The sequence below is a fragment of the Pinus tabuliformis genome, chromosome J, assembly GCF_031772625.1.
Source record: "Pinus tabuliformis cultivar Carrire ecotype Pingquan chromosome J, CPIR1, whole genome shotgun sequence".
NCBI lineage: Eukaryota > Viridiplantae > Streptophyta > Pinopsida > Pinales > Pinaceae > Pinus > Pinus tabuliformis.
In genome coordinates this window covers 705,805,028-705,823,623 of record NC_142295.1, presented here as the reverse complement: position 1 = coordinate 705,823,623, position 18,596 = coordinate 705,805,028, and positions in this window count along the sequence as shown.

The window sequence follows — 18,596 nt, the reverse complement described above, 5'->3', positions numbered from 1 at the left end:
GACGAAAGAGTAAATTACAGCAGATCTATTGTAGGATTTATCTCTTCATTTTTATCGATAATATAAAAGGAAGGATTGCTTGTTTCTCTGTGGACATAGTCCAAATTGGGTGAACCACATATATCTGTGTCTCTCTTGTTTTATGCATTTCTGTATTTGTGTTTCTGCAATATTTTATGTGTTCCATTTCTCTGTATATATAATTTTCTAACAGAGTAAGAATGGAAAAGGCAAGACACAAAGGCAAGCTTGTGGGGTTTAACATTGCCCAAAATGTAAGACGATTAAATCTTTCAGAGTTCACAAACGATACCCTCCTCATTGAGGGTGGCTCCAAACTAATTGTAAATCACTTCAAAATAATTTTGAATTCCTATTTTGAGTTATAAAGAGGTTTTTTCAATAAAAATAAATGCCAACTATATGGATGGAATTGTTCTGAAGTAGTATTAAATAAGATATTAAGGATATTAGAATTCCCTCTTGTAATTGATTGGAAATAATTTAAATATTTAGGAATTTTTATTTCATTGGTAGATACAAATTTTGATGATTAAAGAAGGTTTTGTAAAAATTAAGGAAAAGAATTCAATCCAAGGGAACTGCAATGCCTAAATGCAGCAGGGAATGTTATCTTAATTAAATATGTATTGTCATCCGTTCCTGATTATATGGGACTTGTTTTTCTCACCCTTAAAGGAATAATCCATCAGATCAGTGACAATCTTCAAATTTTCCTCTAGAAAGGGGGCAAAATAATGAAAACAAATTCAATTTGGTGAATGGGAGCATAGTTTATCTACCTAAAAACTTCATTGGGTTAGCGATCAAAGAACTTGAGTTCGTGAATTTGGCCCTGGGAGAGAATATTATTTGGCATCTTCTCTTAGACTCTAAAGAATGGTGGAAGCAGGCCTTTGGGCATAAATAGTTTCACTAAAGAAGGCTTATTAGGCTTGAAAGACAAATATGGCCAGAGAATGGATCCAAAATATGGAAATTATGCAAAGATGTGGCCCCTATAATCCTCAATCACATCGGGTAGAAAGATGGAAATGGTGTGCACACTAATATATGGAAATATAATGTTCCTCCAACATTATTAATGGATGGGAATGAAGAATGTAATGAGCTTTCAAATAGGATGGAATCAAATGGATAAAATGAGATCGATAGCATTTTTAAATGGGATGCATTAGAGAATTTTGAGGTATAAAATGAACCTCCTAAGGGATATTATAATATAACAGTGGAAATAATAAAATAAGATTAGACGACATCATCAGATTTTAGAAGGAAAGAAAAAAAAAAACTACTTTTTCAACTCGTATTTTCAACTTATCTCCCTACAGTTTTATTCTATTTCAAGTGGGACAACTTGTTGGATGTGGAATTTAATTCCTCATCTAAGTACCTATGTTGCACACTCTCGATGGACCCTGCTAATGAGGCTCATAAATAGGTACATTATAAGGGTCAAGATGCCATCCTCTAGCTTTAGAACTATCTCTTCTTCACATTTATTTACATTTTTTGTTATATGTTTAGTGAGAATGATAAAAGATGGTTGTCATGTCATGTGGCCTAATATTGTTTAATTGCAGGAAATGGATCAATTTTTTAGACGATTCTATGCAAGGGCTCAGAGTAGACAGTAAGGAGATAATATAGGGGGTTGTCCACCTCTTTAACTCCCTCAATCAGCCCAAGATCACAACACACTCTCTCTCTCATTAGCTCAAGGTCATTGGCGACCAAGCAAGTGAAAGTAATGAAGAACAAGATCCATCATTCTCGAGTTGTAGGAGACAAATATTCATATTTTATAGGGAGCTACTATTAGATACCCTTCTATATAAATAAGCAAGTAGAAGAGCTCATTAGGATTCAAATTTTGTTTTCAGATAAGTAGTTACTCATCTCGGGAACTTGGCACTATTATTTTCATTGTTATTTGATGTATCAGACATTGATTCAATGATAACGAGAAGTTTCTTGTTGATTCATTACTGAGTTAGTTATAGAGGGATGAGGCTTTTATATTTGGGCCCAACCCAGTGGCTTAGGTCCCTCTTTTGTACTTGTATCTCTTTTAGTTTCAGAGTATTTCTTAGTTTCTTGCATTTCAGTAGAGAATAATCCAAATCTGTGATCGAAGCCTCTACCTTATCTCTCTCATGGGAGCATAAATAGAAGGATTTACAACCACGGCCCAAAAGCATTATGTTTATGATTTATTGGAAGGATATTTGTGTTATTCATCTTATTTTTCATGTTATTGTTGTAGATTAGGAGTTGGTTTATCAATTAGATAAGAGTTTTGGCATAGATTAGATAACATTTAAATTCAACTCATATTTTCCACTACTAGTTGTTTCATCTTGTTAATAACAAGTGGATGTATACATGTACTAATTGTAAAGCTATTTGAATCTATGATAAGGTCACCTTATCCACCTCCATCTTGGACTCCCTCACCTTCTATTGTGAACCCCAAATTTTGTCCCAAAAATTCTATTTCATGAGATCATTTTCCCAGGGTCACCGAGAGCATCCCTCCTAGTACAAAATAGACCATCAAGAGGCTCTAAGATTGGATAGGGGCTTCATCCATCCTTCACACATCTACCTCGACCTCCATGCACCTTTCCATACCATTAAACCATCATTTTCCCCAATTAAAAATTCACGACAGCCCTCCTGCAACATTAGAGGCCCTCCTGTAGTAATACAAGGCTCCTGTAGCAACCTCCTGTAGCACAGCTTTAGGACCTCTTTATTCAACCATTTTTTATCCTTACTACAACTTGGACTTATTTTATAAGGATGTTGACCCCCAGCTATGATTTCATGATCAAGGGAAAATCCTAGGCCACTCTAAACCCTCTTCCCTCACTACAAAAACAAAACAGTGTTAATTTTCTTATAACAGATTTGGCACAAGTAGAATAATTATTTACATGCAATTGCAAGATAGTTATATGCTACATATAATTTTGAATTAAATTTTGGTCGGTTATGCAAGAGAGATTAGCTTCCTTTTTGTAATTATATCTGATAGCTTGATGAATTTTGAAGATAATGTAGCTTCCTTTCTACAAGTAGTTTAGCTTGTCTTTTCATGAATGGTTTCAATAGCATTTACAAGTTGAATTCAATAACATTTTTCTTGTCATAGTTATATGTAGATTTTGAATTTCACCTTCATTAACTAGCTTTCCTTTTAATTCAGTAGGAGGAACGATCTTAGAGCATTATTGATCAGATGTGCTAGTTGAGGGTGGCATGAGTAGAATCCCATCTACTGTGCATATAACACTAACACCTTGAAGTTTGAACAAACTCTAGTTGATAAACAGATTTGAGGATCCCTTGGGAGTTACAACACTCTTAGTGCAATACCATGGCTCACCATGTTTTGGCAACGTTTCCAGGGAGGTGTCTAGGTAGATGTTGTTTCTTCTTAAGCATTGTTTTCTATTTTGCATATAGTTTTGAAGAAGTAACCTAAAATAAAAAGAGAAAAAAATTATTTCATGACTCGTAGGATTAGAGATACTCAAGGAAAATTCTTACCAAAATCCCCCACACCCTCAAGCAGTCAACCTTCACTATTTTTCAATGGATGTCAACATACTTCTCTGACTACAGGGGAGTTAGAAGACCCTCTAGGTGAGCAACCTGAAATTTTTGAAGAACCTATTGAGGAAGAAGAAAAACCCACTTCACCTACCCAATATATGGTTGAAAACAAGGAAAATGAGGTTTTCCCTATCAGAGATACCAATGGAGACAATAGAATGAAGAATATAAGCCCTACTTCTCTTCCACATTTCCATGTCTTAACCTCTTAGGATCTTGATACCTTCATGTTTGATTTTTTTATTGTTTGTAGGACCTATGACTATGCCTATGATGACCAAAAGCTAAAGTTATTTCCCTATACCCTTAAGGATACATCCTTGCGTTGATTTATGGGTTTCCTTGGGGGTAGCATCACTACATGGGCCCAAATGCAACAATCCTTTAATAACAAGTACAATGACTATTGTAGGTCCAAAGAAACTAAGGAATAAATCTTTATAATGGCCCTTGGACTTGATGAATCCCTAGAAGACTATGTGAAAGATTTCAACTTAGTTATAAGAGGGCCAGCCGCACCCTTGATCCTGAATCACTCAAATTAGTTATTCTCCTAGGGATTAGGGAGGGCATGTTGGAGACCTCAACATGTTTTCTAGGGGAGATATTTATCCATATCCTATGCTGAAATTAAAATTGTGTTGAAGAATCATTCTCGGGTTGCTAGAAAGAAGGGTAGGGCTAGTCAAGGCTTGGTCAATTCCTCTCCTTCCACAACTTCCATCAAGAATTAGATAGGAAACATGTTGGAGGATTTCAAGAGTGAAACGTTGCATACCTTTGCACTGCAAATAGATACGATGCAAATCAAAAGAAAACAGGGTGAAGTAGAAAGGGCACTAGCTATTTTTCCCCAAGATGCACCAAAAGACATCCTAGGAACAAGTTCCCCTTAAATGTCATAGATATTTTCCTAATCTATCAAGAAAATCATGCAATAGCAAAATGCCCTTCTTTTCCAGGACTAAAATTTGTATATCAAGGAGACGAATGGGGGGTTAGTGCAACTTTGTTTCATCAATCAAAGAAGACCTCAAGGACCGAAGCCATATCAATAAGGAATGCAAGATACACACTACTCTTATTATAATCCAAATTAGACTACATCCTTGCAACCTTAGTACTCTTTCACTCACCCATCTTTTTCCACACCCCCTTCTTGGCCTTAAGATTCTCCATATCCTCCTCAACCTGTCAACCATCCTTTTCAGCCTTATCCACCCCAATATTCTAAATGGGGAAACCCATCACAAGGTTGGAGGCCTCAAGTTAACCAACCTCTTTCTTTACTTCCTCCACTGGAACCTCAACCACAACTCACTCATCCTACTCGACCCAAGCAACCTTAGATGCTTTCTCAACCCAATCTAAACCCAAATGAAAAGCAGGCACAATAGGTCTACAGTGGAGAGACATCTTATCCTTACTTTTTTGTTAATATCCAAGAGATCAACCTTACGTTTGGGAGAGTGCTTCTAGATAAACATCCACTATATCTACCTGAAGAGCTTGAAGAGGAAAAGGAAGAGAGTAACCCTCAAGTAAATCCACCTCCTTTTCCTGAGAAATTGATCCATCCTGACCAACACACCCCATAAGAGATTGAACTTTTGGGAGAATTCAATAATTTGTTTGTTAAAATACCCCTTCTCCAAGCTATTAAGTATGTTCCCATCTATAATAAGCTTATCAATGAGAAATGTTTCAAAAATCCTGGGATAAAGAAGAGATACACCACCACCATCAATGTTGTTGGTCAATTATCTGATTTGATGTTGGGAAGAGTAATTTTTCCAAAATACTTAGACCCTGGAAGCCTAATAATGGATGTGCATATTAATGGCATCATTTTCCCTCATACCCTGATTGATCTTGGTGCTTCCATCAACGTTATGACTAAGGAAACCATGGTAAATCTGAACCTTCAATAAGCCTTAAGAAAGACTACCACAGTGTTGCAACTTGCAGATAGATCCATTGTAGCTCCTGATGGTCTTGTTGAGGATGTCATCATCTCCATTGACTCTTGGGAGTATCCTACTGACTTCCTAGTGCTCCAACCCAAAACCAAGTTTAATAGTTATCCTATTATCTTAGGAAGACCTTGGTTGGCCATTGTTGATGCCTATATGAGTTGTAGGGCTGGGAACATGACCATCAAGAATGGGTCCTTATCAAAAAAACTAATATTATACCCTCCTACTCATCCTTCTCTTGAACATGAGCTACCTTTATGGCTTGAGGATGAGGATGAAGATGAAGTATATCATACAACACCCTACCCAATATGTACCCTAGATGTTGTTATAGGAGGGGGAAAACCTAATGAAGATGACCTCATTGACCATATCCTTTAGAACCAACCCCTCAATACCATTCCTCTTGATGAGCTAGTGAAAGAATCTGAGAGTAGTCCTTGGACTAAATTATGCTCAATTGACCCAAGTCTACAACATGTAAAATTTGTAGAGTTTGGCCCATCCAGAACCTTAAATATCAACCCCTCTCTTTTGGTCAAACAAGAAGATCAATTGTGCAATATGATGAGAGAACACTTAGATGATTTTGCTTGGGACTATAAAGAAAGGAAAGGGGTGCATCCCTTGGTTTGTACTCATCACATCTACATAAAAGAGAGATGAAAATCTATGCACCAACCTCAAAGGAGAATGAACCCATCCCTTACGAACATATTTAATGAAGAATTACAAAGGTTATTGGATGCAGGGTTCATATACACCATCTCAAAGTCAAATAGTGAGTGCGTGTCCCCTCTAGTCTTAGTCCCAAATAAGAATGGGAAGTGGAGAAACTATGTTTATTACTGAGAACTGAACAAGGCCAAAAAGAAATACCATTTCCCTTTGCCTTTCATTGACCAAGTTTTATATGGTTTTGTAGGGAAGAAGTTCTTCTCTTTCTTGGATGGATTTAGTGGTAATACACAGTAGAATATTTTATGGCTATAGGACCACAATTTTTGATATTTCCTTCATTCTTCCATCCATCCATTTCCTATCCATCATATCCACTCATGTGATCACCTCTCTCTGCCATCTCATTAGCCTGAAATTCAAGTTTTATCTCCTCCCTGTGATGCTACAAGAAGGACCTGTATTGCTAGAGGAAGGTCGTGTGGTGCTACAGGAGGGTTTTGAAAAGCTACAAGAGGGAGATCCAAGGAAGAGGGAAGCCCAAATGGAACCTTATGACTTTAAAAGTGATGAATAATTCCCCCCAATTACTTTCCATCATCCATCTCATTTCACAAAAAAATTCATTCAAATTCCCCACTTTCTCCTACCTCTTAAAAAAAAAAAAAAAAAAAAACACAAAAACACAGAAGCCATTATTTCCATTTCTACAAGTGTCTACACTACTCTCTCACGATCCTAGTACTATCTTTAGGACTTGTTATAATTTTCCTCATCACCATCATGTAGATTGAAGACCCCAAAGGAAAATAAAAGGGTTTCTACAGGAAGAAACCTCCTCTTGTAGCAGCCTATGCACACAGCATAGAAAGCATTGATCTTGTTTTTTCTCATCAGAGGGGATTATGGAACCTTATGAGACAACTTTGAAAAACTCATATCACTCCCAATAATAATTTCCCCCATCAACAGGAGCTTAGACATCAACAAAGTACCTGTGTGCACACAACGAATACAATAGTCAATAATCACGAAGAGAAATGAAGATATGCACATGAAATAAACCAGCAAGTCAACTCCCTTGATGTCAATGATATGGTCCAAATCCAACATGAAAATCCATACAGTAGTTTGATCATGAGGTAGGCACGGGTATGGAAAAATATTACCTCCTCATTATGTCTAAATAACAAAAATGTATAAATGTCAAGAAGGGATGTTTTAATAAGTTGGAGGTGGCCAGTTAACTTGGCCACCCTTGGCTAGTGAACTAAAAGTGATGGTGAGCACTCATGCAACATGGAGATGTCACAATAACCAAGATGGGATCACAAATAATGGGTGGTGATTACGAGGGAATGAAATATGATTACTCAGAGTGAGGAAAATGTTCCCAAATAGGAAACCTCATGTGTTTGCCAGGTACTTGGTCTTGGTTTCTTTTGCATACTCACTCATATAAAAAATAGTTAGGGAAAGGAAAAGCTTATTGTGCAACCAAGGAGATTCGAACCTCATTCTGCATTTGCAACAGGAAGGAGCTACAAGCATACCTGCAATTGCTATAGAAGAGCCAAGAGATTTCTATAGGAATATTGAGAGGGTGAAAAAGGGCCACAGAGGTTCAAATTGATCCCCAAATTACCATCTTCATCCAAGGCTATTTGAAAAGAAGTAAGTGCCACCATCTCCCTCATCCATCCATTAAATTGCATGAATATTATACTTAAATTCTACATATGATGACATTATAATTGTGCAATTAAAAATTCCTTTTTAGCATTATAGTGATCGAAACATAGACAATTGTTATTGACAAGGATATGTTGAATCACTACCGCCATTGAATTAAACAGTGAATCTATAAAAGAAGCTTCTCTCCCTCACTTAATCAAATGCATAAAGAAGAGATGGGAGGAGGATTTAACAGGAGAGATCCCTCAGATACCAAGAGAATCCACCTATCCACTCTTGTGGTAGACATTTTTAGAATACACCAATGGCTAGGATTCTTTGATTTATTGAAGGGGTATGATGATCACCTTGCTCTTGAATTTTCTATGGCTCCGAATTCCCAAAGAGAGGATAGTGTCACCACTGTTGTGAGGGGGTTGGATATCTCTCTCAGCCCTGAAATAATTAGTAGAGTAACAACCCTACCTCTATGGATCAAGTGGATCATAGAAGACAAAGCCACTAGTGTCACTATTAAAAATAATTTCTTCATTACCAAATAAAATCATGTTGAGGAGAAGAATAGAGTTAGGAGAGAAAGCCTAACTTATCCTTGGGATGAGGTGGCTTACCGTATTCCGAAGTACATATCCTATGAGGGAAGGATGAGTGTGGTTTATGCTTACCACTTTATATTACTTCATGAACTCATATTCAAGGCAGAACTGCCTCTTGCTCTAATACCTAGTGTGCCATACTTCCTCCTACATTACATCAAGTAAATGAGTCAAAAAGTAACGGAAGGAAAACACCAGCACCTAGCCCACCATTACCTCATCAAATTGATAGTGGTAGATTCTCTTAACCATTTTAGAGTCCCTATCCTATGGAACAAATTTGTAGACATGGATAGGGAGACTCTCATAGAAACACAAGCCCTCACACCAGGAGAAACCCCAGCCTCTAGTGTTGGAGGAAGAGAGGGAAAAATAGAGGAAAAGGAAGGGGAAAGATAGAAGAGGAAGAGGTAGCAAGGTCAGAATAAGAAGAATAAAGAGAGACAGAAGAGGAGGAGGTAGCAAGAAGAGAAGGAGAAGAAACAAAAGCAGAAGAGGAGGAGGCAACAAGAAAATAAGGAGAAGAAACAAAAATGGAAGAGAAAGAGATAGCAGTTATAGGGGAAGGAGAACTAGAGGAGAAAAGAGAAGAAAGAATGAGCACTCTTGTCAAGCCAAAAAGGAATCAATCAAATCCAAGTCAATTGTATTTCAGAACTAAGAAGAGCACTAGAATTAGAAAAGGAAAGCCACAAAATCCTACAAGGGTTCCTATAATCATTGATGAGTCACCAAGCAAATAGGAAGAAATAGGACCCATTGAGGGAAAAATTGAGGAGGTCACTCATCCTAGAACCAAAAACAAGTCACCCTAACACATGTGAGTAGGCCCACCACTAGATATGTCACCTTCAAGAAGCCAGGAACACAATTTTCATTTGAGGAAGAGGAAAAAGAGAAGCTACAAGAGAGACAAGGTTTGCTACAAGAGGGGCATAATTTGCTACATGTAGAACAGGGGAAGCTATATGAGCCCAATATAGATTCACAAGAGGCAGGCACCACATCAAAAATTGTTGAAAAGGGTCTACAAGAGCTCGAAGAACCTAGCACACAACCTATATTGAGCTCCTACTATAAATGCATTGAAGGAGGGAGGATTATCACCAAAACATTTGCAGTCCCACTTATTTATGAGTTAGAGATAGAAAGAGGAAGAACCTTCAGGTGGATGCAAATTGCTAAGTCTAAGAAGGTAGATGACGTAGGCCTCATGTAAGAAAAGCTCATTGAAATGAGCAAAGAGGTAAGTAATATTAGAATGAGAGAGTATTGTTAGTGTTAGCATCTTCATCCCTCCATCAGTGATCAAATTCTCTTGTTGCATTGCATGTTAGGTGTCTCACTCAATCAGCTACATTTCATTAGGGTCATGGATCATCTGATGGTAGTAGTATATTATACATTTTCCCTCATGTCTTTTACCTGCTTGCCCATTTTCATACATCTAGATCACTTGCAGTCAATTTTTGTCTTTAAATTTACAAAAGTCATTATTAGGGTTTTAGGTCTCATTAGGTCTAAGGTTTCATCAATAAGGTCTTCAAAATGCTCAATAACGGTCAGCAGGCACATGAGGAGGTCAAATAAAGTCTCAGTAACAATAATTTCCATAATCACATGCTCAGTGATTGATTTTTCCTCAAAACCTTGTTTTGAGGAAAAACAAAGTTTTTTATGTTTTCATGTACAAATTTGATGTAATTTCATTTTTTCCATATGTAATAACTTCAGAGGCAGCCCTAGTCACCTTGCCAAGCCTCTGCAACTTCACCACCTACAAAGAAAACAAAAATTCAAAGCATTCAGTCCATCAAAGGCAAAAATAAAGCAAACTGCCCAAAAACAGAGTTTTAAAAGCAAGTTAAAAGCAAACATTAGAAGAGTGGGTTTTTGTAAATGAAAAATCAAAACTATATGTATATAAACTATTTTTCATGTTTAGAAGATTCATTTGCATGCCCAAAGAGAAAGAGAGCAAGTCATTTGTGTTTTCAAGAGCCAAAGGAGCGATTTTGTGTTTGGAGGGTAAAAAACGCAGGCATGACACGCTGGGTTTGGAGCGTGGAGCACTCAGAGAGCGCGGCGCGTTGGCAACTGTTGATAGTGCAAATTCATAACAGGTGCGATGCATTAAGAGGGTGTGGTACACTTGTGAGGTGGCGCGGCGCACAGGGCTATAAGGCTGATTTCACTCACAGCCTCTTCCAAAATTGCAAAATTGCTAAATCCTCACTTGTCCAAGTAAGTTAAAATTCCTCCATGACCAATGAATGAGTTTATCTTGGTGCTTATGGTGATTTAATGGGAAAAAATTGAAACCTTACCTCCTTGCATTTCTTGTCAAAAACATTTGCATAGGGTTTATAAATTGTATTTCTTGCTGCTAATTCCACTCCTAAAGCATTTCTCACTTCCTCACTCCTTCATTCCCTGATTCCCTCACATCATTTTCTCCCTCTCTTTACATTCTCATCTACCCATTACATATTTCCCATATACCTAAGATTACTAATCCTAAATCCCTAATCCCACTATCCCAAACCCTAGTCAAATATCCCCAAACCCTAATTGCTATTCCTAAACTCTAAATATCATCCCCTAAACCCTTCTATTCCCAAAAAACCTATCAGCAACATTCCTAAATCCCTCATACACACTCCCTCCACAGTCCCTCATACATTCATATCCTTGGTAGCAAAAAACCTAAAGACACCATAAAATCTCTTCATACTCATCTAAGAAAACTCAAACATTGGCAAACATGGAGTCAGATTCTTCCTATGACAGAGATGAGGAGACAGTCAGTGATTCTTCTAGAGAAATGCATGCACCAAGGAGGCCTCACAAGGGTGGAAAACATAACTGGGAGGAGCCTACTTCACTTGCCGAGCTGTTGGCCTGTCCTCTTGCTGTCACATGCTTTCAACACCAATATTGTTATCAGTTCTGTGAGATGGTGGAGACAGTTAAGTATCACCATGAGCTGGCCAGATTGTTTGTGCTCCATCTTCATAATGGCCAAGTCACTTTGGCACGTGTGACATTCACCTTGACACCTGAGACTATTGCTCAAGCAATCATCATTCCAAATGTAGGTGAGCAATGGAATAAGAGGCAGCTAATAGACAGAGATCATTATGAACCTTACATCAAAGCTGGTTTTCAGAGACATATCAGTAGAGTTTTTCTTTTCAAGTATCTACAGGACACATATGCTCCCTTGATGAAACTCATAATTAAGTATTTCAGCTGTGAGGGCAGATTTCTCATCTGTATGCCTATCATATTGTTGTTGGGAAAAGTATCCAATTCAGAATGCCCCTATCCCACTCTAAGAGGTGATAGTGCCTTAGAAAAAAACAGGTAAACTTATTCGAGTATTCTTCTTTATGGAATGTAAGTGAGGAAGAAGGATCTAACTAACCTGTGTCTTCCGCTAGTTTGTTGATCCAAATCACTCCTCTCTTCAGTAGCTCCCAGCTTCTTGCTCCTTCACCGGCCCAGCTTCACCGAATTCCTGCAAGATCACAAGAGAGAGAAACTACACAAAGATACAGATATAAATTCATAAAAAGCTCAAGATTAGATTAAGCTAAACATGTAGGCATAACAAAACATCATTGGTATACAACATGTAGGAGAAACTCAAATAGTTTATTGATAAGATAATAAAGTCCAGGAGGAGATACAACCAAGTGAGTTCCGATCCAGCATCTACCTCCCAGCAAAAGAATCCCTTCCTCTCCTCCAACAAAGCATAAATCACCCAATGTACTAATCTCGATCTCAAACCAACAGCAATTCTCTGTAAAGTCCAAAATTCCAGCCTCTTGAACCTCTGGGTGAGAGATCCATATATAGATGTAAGCAGAGAGGATGAGTCAGCTTATGTTTTGACTTGTGGCTTCTCTCTGTCAGTTCTTGCTTCCACTTGGAGGTTGAGAACCTCTTACTCATCACTAGTCGAATTCATTGAGGCAAGTGTCATTGGAGAAGATTCTGGAAGCTTCCAGGGTCTTTCCACCTCGTTGAATGAACTTGCCATGTGTCATTTCCCGCTCAGCACACCCTGGTAGTGCTTCTACCTGCGTTGCAGTGCACCTAGCTAGTGTAATCTCTGCATTTCAGCGCAGACAGCTAGTGGAGCCTCTGAATTGATCCTGAATTGACTGTTTCTGAGTGGTTTTTGGTGGAGAACTTCTGGGAGAAGCTGTCTTTGGTTGACCTTGTTCCTTTAGGGGTAGGAACAACTCATTTAGGGACTTTGGATCCCTTGGATTATGGACATTTCATGCTCAATGCTGTAAGGCACAAAAATGTCTATAACAGTTGCCCCCTAAAGTATGAGGCCGTTTATCGGGTGAAATGCTTTATTAGGAGGATCCGAAGTTCTTCCAATGCTAGGAGGAGACCTGTAATAAGATACAATACAATACATTATTTTTCATACTGCTTTCATGATCTAGCTGAGGCGGGCATTCCCATGCTCAGCTTTATAAATTCATTTTTCTGTACATAGAACAGACAATCGTCTGATGATAGACTGATAATTTTGATGAAATCATCATCCTTTTGGTAGGATGATTATCTGCTGCAATGATGTACATGTTAATGTCTTTATCTTTCCTAAATATATATCGCAGCCCGGATGGATGAAACTAGATCCGGGGTCTTCAAACTTGTTCGATCTTCACTCTAAGTATAAGTCGATCCGTGTGAGAGATGTTCTGAAGTCGAACATGGAAAGACATCGCTTGATTACCGGTCAATGAGGTAAACCGTTAACAAGCGCGAGAGGAATCACCAATAATGATAATGACCCTCAAGGTACTGCAGTACAATTCACGTGGTGTGAATAAAGGACTTGGCGTCGAACACCACGCAAAATCTTTCGGTTGAAGGTCATTGATGTATACCTGCCGCCGGAAGTGAGAAACTTGCCATTGAGGCATGCAAGCTTCAAAGTACTGAAGGGGTTGTTCCTAGATCAACTTCTTGGATAATGAGCTGATGTCGACAAGAAGCGATCCGTCAAAGGAGGGCCTTAATGTATCCCACATCAGTGACACGGAACGGAGCAAATGATTTTGATGGAGGTGAAAACGATCTGATGATATATGATTCAGGGTGGCGGTCATGAAAGAATGAAGGATAATATATGGTAGTGGATGGGACACGGTTGACTTCTCTGGATGACTTCTCTTGAACATATCGGCGACACTTATGTGATGGATAGGTAGAATTTACCCCAAAGATGGATGGTATGGCGAGACCATGGTGATGTGACCGGTGAATGAAACAACCCAACCCGACTCAGGCACGGAGTGGAAGTGTCATGTTCAAGAGCGACTTGCTACCAATAAAATTCTTTGAGTTTCTTCCCAATTTTTCCCCAGTCATTGCTGACCAGTACCTCTTTATTTTTGTCAAGCTTGAGGAGGATAACATATGCTTGTTCTATAATTTGCCCTTCGGGCAAACCCATTGCTATGTTTTAACGGGCCTAGCGATAGTGAAACTCGTTCTCGTCAAAAGACAAGTTTGTCGCTATTTAATGCTTTTAACGAGTCTAAAGACAAAGATAACTCGGTCCTTTTCAATTTTAGAGAGTCTGAAAAGGTACGTAAAGATAACTCCAAAGTTCCTTTTTCGTCATCTAATCCCTTAAGTCCGAAAAAGTATAAAACAATACAGAAGGGATGAGTTTTTGATAGTTTTAACGAGCCGAACAAAACAAGCGCTCGATCTTTTTGTGCAATAATCCCTCAGGTCCAAAAAGATTAAAATCTAGAGGAGGGATAGCACTTCCGATCGCTTTAACGAGCTGGAAGGCCAAAACTCGGCAATCTTTTCATATTTTACGAGTCAGATGAAAAGAGCTTAAAGAATACTCGTCTTTTGAGGAACGAGTGATAAAATGGGTTAGCAGCTGATTCTAGGTAAGGGTTGGAATTTTCCAAGCACGGCAGTGTCACAAGGATGGCTAGTGAAATCACTCTTCGCAGTTGTTCCTCAAATTGGGTAAACAATCATATGGAGGTGAACGATCGGCCAATGGAAAAGTGGAGGTGACGGTGCAAACACGACCAAGGCTTTAATGGCTGATAATGTTACATTCACGATGGTTATTTACCGGAAGATAGTTCATTTTTTAACGAGATTAAACGTGGAAAAACAATGCTCACTCTTATGTTTATTTTTTAACGAGCATGAACTATGTGCTAAAACTGCTCAATCTTATGTTTATTTTTTAACGAGCATGAACTATGTGCTAAAACTCCTCAATTTTTCAGTCATATGATAATAATGTCTCATGTAAGATCCCATTTTTTATGGAGCTTGCGCCTCACAAAGCTATGCTCCTAGAATCCTTTCTTTATGCAAGTTCGGAAACGACTAATCCTACGAGTTTAAAGGGTTAGACCTACAGGTTTAAAGGGAGGACCTAAAAATTTAAAAAAATAAATAGCTGCCCCTTGCTTGCACTCCAAAAGGTTTGCATGCCCCCAGGTATAAAACAGAGTTTCAAGGTTACCCCTACTTTAGTCCGATAAAACATTTGTTTCAGCGAGAGAGGCCTACCTCTTACAGGTCACCCAAAGATTGTTCTATTAATCTTTCAAACAAAACACTTCTTCGGAAAATTTCTACCGAGATAGACAAAGGTGATTGACTCAGTTCTGTCAACTCACATAACTTTGACAAAAGAATCTTATTCTAGAATAACCCCTCTTCCAAGACGGATGGGGTACAGACTAGTCATATTCTCTCGCAGAAACCTACCCTATACCCAAAGTTTTCCTGCCGAAGCAGACCAGGACGCATGCCCCCTGGGTTCCAGTCATATCCCTCCGAATTACTCGCGCTCATCGGGAGGATGGACCGTGGGTTGAGACATTTCTTGCGTGAAGAGACCATTTAGGGATGGTATATGACTATTTGCGATGCGTGATCCGAGAAATGAAAGCTGGTCCACGAGCTTGACTACTCTTCCTTCGTGCGGAAAACACATTACTCTAAAGAGTGAGGAGACGATGGCTCCCATGCAATATATATAGTCTCGTCCAAGGAGTAGGTTATAATCCAAGGGTCCTTGAATGACCATCATGTTCATTTGAATGGTCTTCCCTTTCAATGTGATAGGCACATTGGGGAGGATCCCTAAAGTTCGACTGGTTCCTTTATCAAAGCCTGTCATATTTCTCATTTCAGGCAAAAGCGCTGGTGAACCAAGCGCTTTCCAAGCAGTGGAGGAAAGGATACTCACAAATGCCCCTTCATCAATGATGGTGCTAGCGATGACCATTCTGTATATTTGGACAATAATTCTGAATGGTATGCTTCCTGGCAAACGGGGTCTGCCTAGTTGGTTCCAGTCGAAGGAGACAACTAGGTTGCTTGGTGGTGGGACCGAGTAAACGTCCGGGTATCGCTCTGACGAACTTCCTTCCTGTGATAAAGGAATGGGGGGGATGCCCCCGTGCTCATCGGAGTCTGTGTTGATGAAGAGAATTTGGATGGTGTCATATTTATCCTCTTCAATGACTGTATCATTCGAAGATAAATCCTCTGATGGCAAGACCGGGTCAACTACCGCCTCGACCTTTTGACTTTCGTCGGGTATGGATTCAGCTAGTTCATCTTCAATGATCGGCGCTTCAGCTGACCACTTGAGCGGGCCAGCTAGATTTTCAACTAACGAGGGACTCGGCAAGAGTTTTTTATATCCAGGAGGAAGTCGTAACGCTGAAACCGGACGATCATCCAAAACTCTTTTCGCTTCGTCTAAGAAGGGACAATGGTGGATGGCGTGGTTGCCTTCGCACAGTCTACCGGGAGATCTAGCTCTCCCTTTTTGTCCAAGGACTTCACTCTCGCTAGTTGACGGTGTTATCACTTAGAATAAAATTTTTATGTATATAGTCCTTGGTCCTAGTTCAATGTCAAAGGTCTGTGTCATATGGTTTTCGTTTCATGTTTCATACTTAGGATTTGGAGTTTTAAGGGTATTTGTTTTAAATTATACTCTAATCCTATTGGTTTTCCTCCACCATCATTGTGTTATAAGCTATGTCTTGTCTTATCATTTTCACCGAGCCTTTTCGTGATTTCGCAGCGTAATCTCCTATTGGCCAGTTTCGCAGCATAATCATTGTTCAGTCATTTCGCAGCGCGTTATCATTAAGCCATTTCGCAGCACATTATTAGAATTTCAAACTAACCACGCTACGAAATCGCGGATTCGTGCATTTCGCAGCGAATCTTTTCTAAAGTGTCAAGTCTGTTAATGAGTCATTCATTCTGTCCTCTCATGTCAGTTTTTGTGCACCTTCCGTAGCATGTCTAAGCGCTCATCAGTCATCACTCCACCAATAGATTTGATGAAACGCACAGAAATATCATTTCGATGGATTGTACCGTGCATGGATCTTGATGATGATCGTGAGTGTTACATAAGTGACAAGCTGATCGGATGATGTATTTGAGTTTTCAAGCAAGGTTGTTTTCAAGCGAGCTTGATTACAAGCGAGCCTGATTACAAGCGAGCCCGAATTAAAAAGAACTAAACCGCCATTTCAACTGAAGCTGTTGGTCATTGTGAGTGTAAAGATTTCAAAAAGCAAATGGAGAGGAAAGAACACAGATCTGGAAAATGCCAGAGGACAGAACCTGAAGGTTTAGACATAGCATTGAGGGATGAAGGCGTGAAGAAAGCATTAAAAGATGCCAGGTCCTGGAACTTCTGTAAGAAGCTGCAATGAGGGCATGCGCAGGTAACCAAAGAGTTTGCTTTGAACTTTACTGGTTTAAATTCAAAAATAGCTATGTTGGAAGTTCAAGTGTCTCCGGAGGCAATAGCTGCTGTAACTGAAATCCCTAGAGGGCAACAAGAATGGTTTAAGAACTTTAAATTTGATATGAATCCATGTAAAGAGTTCTTAAAAGAGGCATATGTGAATGAAGACCTAACAAAAGCAGTGCCCAGAAACTATGTTAAGGAGCATTATGCCCTTCTTCTCACCTGCATTCAGAAATACTTAACATGTGAAGGGAGATACAATAAGGTCTACTCTTATCATTTCAAGTTGCTTTTACATTTCACTGGGAAGGCTTCCATAGATATTCCTTTTTACTTATTTCGCAGTCTTAGTAAAATGTGTGATAAGGTGCAGCTGAGAAAAGAAGATTGCGAGACTTCTTTATTTCACCATGGTTTAATCAAATTGTTAGTTTTAGATGGTCTCCAGAAGATAGGCAGAGACTGGAACTCATTCATCTTCATGGCCGGATTCCAAAGTAAAACTGGCCTTACTCCACAACCAGTCAGAGAACAACCAGCCAAAGAACTCACAATAGCTGAGCTTCAGAAGGAGGCCAGAGCTAAAAAACAAACCAAGTCACAGCTTAAAAAACCAATGAAGCCACTGATCATTAAAGAACAACCTCAGCAAGCGACAAAAGAAAAGACTCAGGATAAGAAGGTTGTAGCTGAAAAAAGCAGAGCTGAAACAGTGTCAAGGGTAAGGACAAGGAGCCAAATAAGTAAAGAAAAAGGTAAAGCCTTAGCTATTGAAGAAAGCCCAGTATCTAAAGCAAGCCTGAATGATTTATTGGAGGCCATTGAGTTTGAGCAAATTGAACCAGTGCATATTGATTTGACATAGTCATCACCAGAAAGTACCAAGAAGCCTAAGGCCTCAAAAAGGCTGAAGTTTGATGAACCAGGTGCAGAGCTCAGTTTCAAACCAAGAAGACCTATTACAAGGAAACAAGTGAAGGAAGCTGAGGAATTGGCCAGAACAGAGGAGGCAGAGAAAATTAAGCAAAAAGACACAAATACAACAGTTATCATATCTCAAGGAGGTAATACTATAGCTGTAAGAAACTTGTTAGAAACAGCCAAACATGAGATTGCTAAGCTGAAGAATACCACTAGGGAGTCTGCAGTCAGGTATGCAAACTATCGTAAAGCTGTATTGAAAGGAAGTGAAAACCTAGTAAACCA